Genomic DNA, 7,628 nt, shown 5'->3' with positions numbered 1-7,628 from the left:
TCAATTCTCGGTAAAGAGTTTGAGCTCTATGATTATAGTGACTGAGATGAATAAAACCTTGGCCAAGGGGATTGAGTGAATGAAGAAATGAGTTTCTTAGGTCATTCACAGTTCATTATAATAATGGTAACAAGTTAGAGTTTGACAATTAAACCATACTCTAAAGGTTAACCAAGAGTTGGAAAGATGGAAGGAATTATACTTTGTTCTTCTGAGGTTCTTAGTAAAAATATATTACTTCATACTATCGGGTCGTTGAGGAGTGTTGCTAGACGCCAACCTTGATTAGTAAATTTAGTATGACTAATTTACTACCCGCTTAGTATTGAACCTATGGGGTCACACACTAACGAGTGTTCTAATCTTTGCTGTAGAATTATTTAATTATTATTTTGATTTGATCAAATAAATAATTATATTAATTCAGATGGAATATTATTATATTTTTTGCTAGCACCAAAAATATAATAATAGTATGATAATTGAGAATATTAAATGAGATTTGAGAATAATTAGTTATTCTATTTCTAAGTTTGAATTATAAAGTTGGATGAGATCCTAACTGATTCTGTTTCAAATTGAGTTATGATATGATTCATAAATTTGAAAGATTCAAATTAAAATAGTAAGATATGATTTAAAATTGAATTGAGATTCAAATTTAAAATCAGTAACAAATCTCATACTATATATATGTATGTCAAGAGTAGAGGAAAGTGACACAGATAAGAATAAAACACAAGGATTTTATTCCTTTACCTCTACACACATAAGTGTATGTGAGCCTAATTCTTGGAGAAGAATTTTATGGCATGCAAAGAGTTGAAAGAGGTTTCTCAATTTAGATCAGATGTCCATTGGTCAAGGAGTTGACAGCAAATGTTGGTCTCGGTGTGGATACGCATAGCGCCTTCGTACCATCGAGGGAGAAAGTGATTTTTACTAAAGCGTCTAAAGGTATTTAGATCTGATCTATACATATATTACATTATTGGAATAAAATTTAAGCACAAAAATAGATCTTTAGGATTACCTTCTTTTCTTCCGCTGCGTGTTATGAACACATGGTAATCCTTCACTAATTTGTCTCACAAATTTCTAGATTAATACAATCTGTTAGAGAATAACATATTCAATTCAAGGATTCACAGCACAATATATATTTCGCCCTCACGTTTTTTTTCCTTAATCATATAATAACAGGACAAAATAAATATAAATATAATAATAGGACAAAATAAGTAGAAATAATTTCCTCCCATAAATACGCATCATATTCAGTGAAAGCATAACTAAATTCATATATATAATACAGAGATACTTCAATTATAGTAATTAACAACTTGGAAGTTTTTGAGTATTTATTATATATTACAAAGAAATATAATACTCCATCAATGGCATCCAATTCAGAGCCTGTACTCAGTTTTTGTCTGTCATCATTTGATGAGAAACATATAATATTGGAAAGAAAGAACAACCTGTGCAGTGCTACACCATTTTTTTCAGCCATTTAGGTGTAAGTTTCAATGATGTATTGATCCCATAAATTATAAGGTGAATGTTACGGTGTTTTTGACATTGTGTCTAACTTACTAAAAAAGACAAATGCATAATATTTAATAAATTTTAAATATTTTATTTTTTATTTTAAATATTTTATTTTTTATTTTTAAAAACAAATTAGACAATTTAAACATCACAGTAAAAAATACCATAGAACTCACCAAATTATAATTGCCTTGTTTGCTACCTTTAAGTTAAGTGATATTAATTTTTAAAATGTATATTAATTTTGTTTAAAATCTTTATATGATATAACACATTAACACAAAAATATTCTTTAATTGGTATAAGAAGTTAATTGAGTTGAAGAGAGATAAATATAAAAAAATATATAACCCCTTCCTCTTTCTTTGAGAAGTAATAATAATAAGGCAAATTCTATTGTATGTTCTACATATATAGAAATGTTGTGGATATGTCTAATGTGCGACAAGTGTCTAGTTAAAGGACTTAGCTATGTTTGTTTGAGAGGAAAATGGAAGGAAAGAAAACGGAAGAAAGAAAATGGGAAGAAAAATGATTATTTTTTATTGTTTGATTGAAGAGGAAAATTAGAGGAGAAAGAAAATGGATAGAAAAAAAATTGGTGGGACCCACCAATTTTTTTTTCTAACATTGGAAAGAAAATGGAGAAAACTAATATTTCTCTTTTTACTTCCAATACTACCTCTTCACTTTTTTAACATATATTATAATAAGGGATAAAATTATCTTTTCATAACATTTCTTTCTTTCTTATTTTCCTTCCATTTAAACACATCTAAAGAAAATAAAAATTCACTCAATTTCTTTTTTTTCCTTTCTTTTCTTTCTATTTCCTTCTTTTCTATTTCTTTTTTTCCAACCAAACATATAAAAGTGACATTTTATAGTATTTATCTTTATCTCAATCCTATTTACATAATGTGATTTGAAACTTTATTTGCTTGTATAATTAAGTTTATTTAAATTAATTAATGAGAAATGAAATTGGGCCTCAGTCTTTTGAATTTTTGATATTGTTAGTAATAAAAAGCTAAATAAATAGACTTCATTGTATTGAGTTATTTGGTACGTATTTAATCTCAAACTCTCTTCAACCAAAAGAAAAACAAAATTAAAATCCAAGAAAAAAAATAATTTGACTTATATATCTTTACTCTTTTTGTAACAGAGTATGTCTTTAAATTGTTTTTGTTAGCCTAATAATTACTTATTTTATATTATTTTTAAATTCTTTAAGATTGAATTATAATTAGTTGTTTAATATTATTTTATATATACTTACAAATATCTTTTAAAAGTCTAAAGTCCATGTTTAATCTATGTTTAAATTAGCTATAATTTTATGATTTTTATATTTTATAATATGTAATTACTTAATTATTTATTTATTTATTTAATTTTTACTATGAGTTATTTATATTAAATTGTCAAATTTTTTTTTACTAATTATAAATACTCAACTACCAAAAATAAAATAAATATGGAAATAAAAATATTAAAAATATACCAAAAATAATAGCTTGAATCAAAACATTTTAATCCTTCATAAAAAATCCAGTAATTTAACCAAACAATAAATTTATAAAAGGTAATTTGCATCAATAAATTAATTAAAAATCAATTTTATAGAAATGTTTTGAATAAAAATTAGTTACACATCTGTCCTAATAGATCTATAAAAATCAAATAAGGCAGACTCAATTTGAGTATTTACATAAAAATCGAATTAGTCTAATTTGATTTACTACTTGTACAACATATACTTAGTAAATTAAATCAACCTGATTCAATTTATTACTTGTATAAATTATTGACATTTCTTATTTTTAAGTAGATGTGAAATAATATTAAATAACTAATTATAACTCTAACTTGAAGAATTTAAAAGTTATATGAAATAAATAATTATTAGGCTAATAAAAATAATTTAAGGACATATTCTGTTATGAGTTATGAGAAGAATAAAGATGTATAATTCAATTTGATTTTTTTTCCTGGGTTTTGAAATTTTTTTTCTTTTTTATTGAAGAAACTTTTGAAATTAAATTCATATTTCAGTACCAAATGATCCAATAAACTCATTAATTTTATCTTCTAATCCAACAATATCAAAAGCTCAATAGACTAAAGCCCAACTCCATCTCTCATTAATTAATTTAACTAAACCTAATTATACAAACAAACAAAATTTTAAAGTCACTTTATGTAAACAATGAAAAATAAAACAAACACTATAAAATATTATTTTTGTTCCTCTAACTAGACACTTATCACACATGGAATATATCTACACGATTTTTATACATGTAAAAAGTACAAAGTTGGCTCCACATATTTTATTTTTGCCAACAAAAACCCGATCCGATGGTCAGTTGGTCACTTTAAATATATCATATTCTTTTGATTACTCAATTTTATATTATTTAATGATAAGGAGTAACTCTTGATATCGCATTATAACACATAGAGAGAGAGAGAGAGAGAAAAGTGAGCACTAGAATGAGTGCATGGTTTTTATTCTATGAACTCATGATATATACCTATGTATGCTTCACAAATGGGGGAAAGAAGAAGATTAAACGAATATAATAATTAATCCAAGTGTTGTTCGATGAAAACAAATCCCAAATTTAAAGAGGGAAAAAAGAAGGATAAATTTATCATTTACTCTAACATCACATGTAAGCTAACTCTAATAATAAAACAATAAAGTTTTAAAAAAAGAGTTATAGTTTTAAAAAATCTAACTTGCAATAATATATATTTTTGAATTTTTGTTGATTTTTTTTTATTTTTACAATATTTTACAATTATAGTATAGTAGATCAAGGATTGATACATACATTACGAATTAGAGTTTTATTTAAAAATTTGTCACTGATTATTGAATTTCTGCATGCACAATAAAATATTTAAATTTCAATATTTACTTACTTAGATTAATAAACTAAGTACTAATTTTTGTTTTTGTTTTTAAACTTTTTTGTCGGGCTAAGTTTGTTTGTTCATTGGGCCAAGTCCCCAATTTCTTTTTGACATTTAAGTCAACTAGTTCACTCTGAAAGTCAACGACCTAATGAAGATTAGGTAGGTCCCATGGAAGGGCATCAATGCATGTGTTATTCTCTGTTGTGTCACTTTTAGTGTGTGCGTGTAGGATGTTTTAAAAATAATTTCTAAATTTTCCTTTATTTTTCAAAATCCCAAAAAAAAAAATCCCTTAGTGTGAATGTGAATGACCATTGAAAATCCAACATAGAAATTATTTTATAGTATTTAAATAATTGTTTAAATAATGAATTTAACTAAATGACAATCAATAGGAGAAATTTTAGGGTTTTATGGTTTATATTTTCATTTTTTATTTTGTAAATGAAAAAATATTTTTTTTTATAAAATTATGAAATACAAAGATGTTAAAATAAATGTAAAAAATTATTTTTTTTTTCAAATTCTTATTTTTCTCGTGTTAAAAGGTAAACTATAATTTTTTTTTTACTATATAAAAGATTAAAAATTATAAACTAAAATAGTCCTAAATTTTTTGAAAATTTAGCTATCAGAATATATTTGATGTAAATCAAAAATTTTTGGGACAAAATTAAATCAAAATAAAATTTAGAAATATTTTTTAAATTTTTAACAAATTTCAAAAAATATATATATTTTTTATCCTTAAAATTAACATTCAAATTTTTTTATCATAGAAAATAAGAGTCTACTCTACCAAGTATGTGAACTAAAAAGATATAGATCTAAAATCAATGATAATGTAGCAACAAAAATGGATAGCTAAACTAGGTAGCATTATATATCCAATCAACATAAATGAATGTAAACCAATTTGTCCAACACTCGCTTTCAATCCCCACCACCACCATCACCACCAACAACCACCAAACCTTCTTATTTTCTCATTTGAAGGTTGTGGCATTTGCAAGCACCAACAATGGAACAACATCCACTCCTACCCTTTTTCATTGTACCTCTCAATTTGTAACCTCTGCCACCACCACCAACAACCATTACATATTTAATTTCTAGTTCCATTATTATTTTAATGTATAAATAAGGCAAAACAAGAAAGAGGACAAATGAATGCTAGGAATCTTAAAAAAAGGGGTGCTCAACGTGTCAAAAAATTAAATGGGAATGAAATTAATTTCTAATTTATGATTCAATGAATTTGAATTTACTTAAAATAGAGTAATATTTGGGAAAAAAAAAGCTAAATAGGAAGTTTATTATTACAACATTAACTGCTCAATAAAAACTAAATTAAGGCCATTAAAACTTCAAAAATTAAATTGAATTTCGAATATAACTTCATATAAATTAAACGGAATATTTTCTCATGGTTTTTCCTTTAAAGAGAATCAAGATTAAAGAAATTCGTAGGCGGGTGATAAAATTTCAAAGGTACTATTGAATATTTTTATCAGTTTATCAAAATTAAAAATGTTGAATAATACAAATAATTCAATCTATATTGAATTTGATTAAAGAGAATAATCTTTTTTAAAAAAGAACGGGCTATAAATTATGGCGACATTACAGGTTATTACACTAATAAAATCAGGTATTTTTATGCCTATGAAGTTATATCTTGAAATTATATTTAAAGATTGATATAGATAATCACATACAATGGATTTTTATAAAAGTAAAATACAGTAGTACAAATTAAACTCATTTTTCTTTTCTAACACTGACGAAATTCAAATTAATTTTTCTTTATTATAATGTATTAATTTCATTTAACCTCAAAAGTCAAAACATGCCAATATAATTTATGCTAAAATATAGTAATATATTAACATTAATGAATATGATTTTAATTTTAAGGTTGTCTACAAATTTCTGTCCCAAAATGTATAGTGGAGAAAGAAAGCATGGTTGTGATAGCTACAAAAAGTGCAAAGGTCCAAAGTCTAGCACCTTCTTCACTTTTCCACACCACAAAAACAAAACCACACACAAATATTTTCTGTTCTCATTCTTTTTCAACATTTTAATATTATACTTAGATGTTTCTTTTATCCTTCTTAAATTCTTGACACTATTACTAAATTAATGTAACCACTAACCAACACTCAAAATGTTCCTTTTCACCTTTTTAAATTTGGTTGGCAAGTAATTAAATCTTAACTTTTGTACGATCAAATAATTATTGTATTTTATATTATGAAAAAACTTAAAAATTTTGAACTAACTTCAATTTTTCACCCATTAAAACTCTTATTGAATTCATAGTATAGTAATTACAATTTTGAATTAACTCTTAATTTTTTTAATATTTTAATTTTAAATGAATCAACCGATTTTAATATAAATTTTTTAAATTTTATGATCAAACTTATTTTAATTTTATATTTAGAATTTAATTTATTCTTTTCAATCTTACATAAAATTTTAATTTTTCGTGTCTTACCTACCACGTGACTAAACTTTAATTTTTAAATATAGGGAGCAATATTGTGAAATAGAAAAATATTGTGATTTTTTGTGTTTTATCAAAATATGAGAGACAATTTATAATGTAATAAATTGTAAAGACTAATTTGTAATTTTTATTTTACAATTTTCAACAAAAAAAATTTGCCTCGTAATTTTTATTTTTTTAAAAAAATATATAAAGAAATTGCCCTATAATTTATATTTTTAAAAACCTAAATGCATTATTTTCTAGTTAAATAACATGCAACATGCCTATACCTATAATAAAAATAATAATTATATTAGATGTATATAAAAAATAATTATTTATATAAAATATATATTAAAAATAAATTATATAACATATATATTTATATGTAAATATATAATTATTTATTTTTAATGTATATATTATTTTTATAATAACTTGAATTGATTTACTAATTATCTTATATATTGATTCACTTAAATAAATAATAAAAATTTAAATTCTACTTTATATATGTAGAAATTTATTGTCCAACCACTAAAGAATATTATCTTTATAAAAATAAGGGCAATTTACTTAAATAAATAAAAGGAGGGTTTTCTTTACGTAAATGTGCAAATCTGTTTGTTGTTACGATTATGTGCAAAACGGA

Source organism: Arachis duranensis, chromosome 4, assembly GCF_000817695.3.
Source record: "Arachis duranensis cultivar V14167 chromosome 4, aradu.V14167.gnm2.J7QH, whole genome shotgun sequence".
Taxonomy (NCBI): Eukaryota; Viridiplantae; Streptophyta; class Magnoliopsida; order Fabales; family Fabaceae; genus Arachis; species Arachis duranensis.
The sequence above is the reverse complement of the archived record's forward strand: the minus strand, read 5'-3'. Positions refer to the sequence as shown.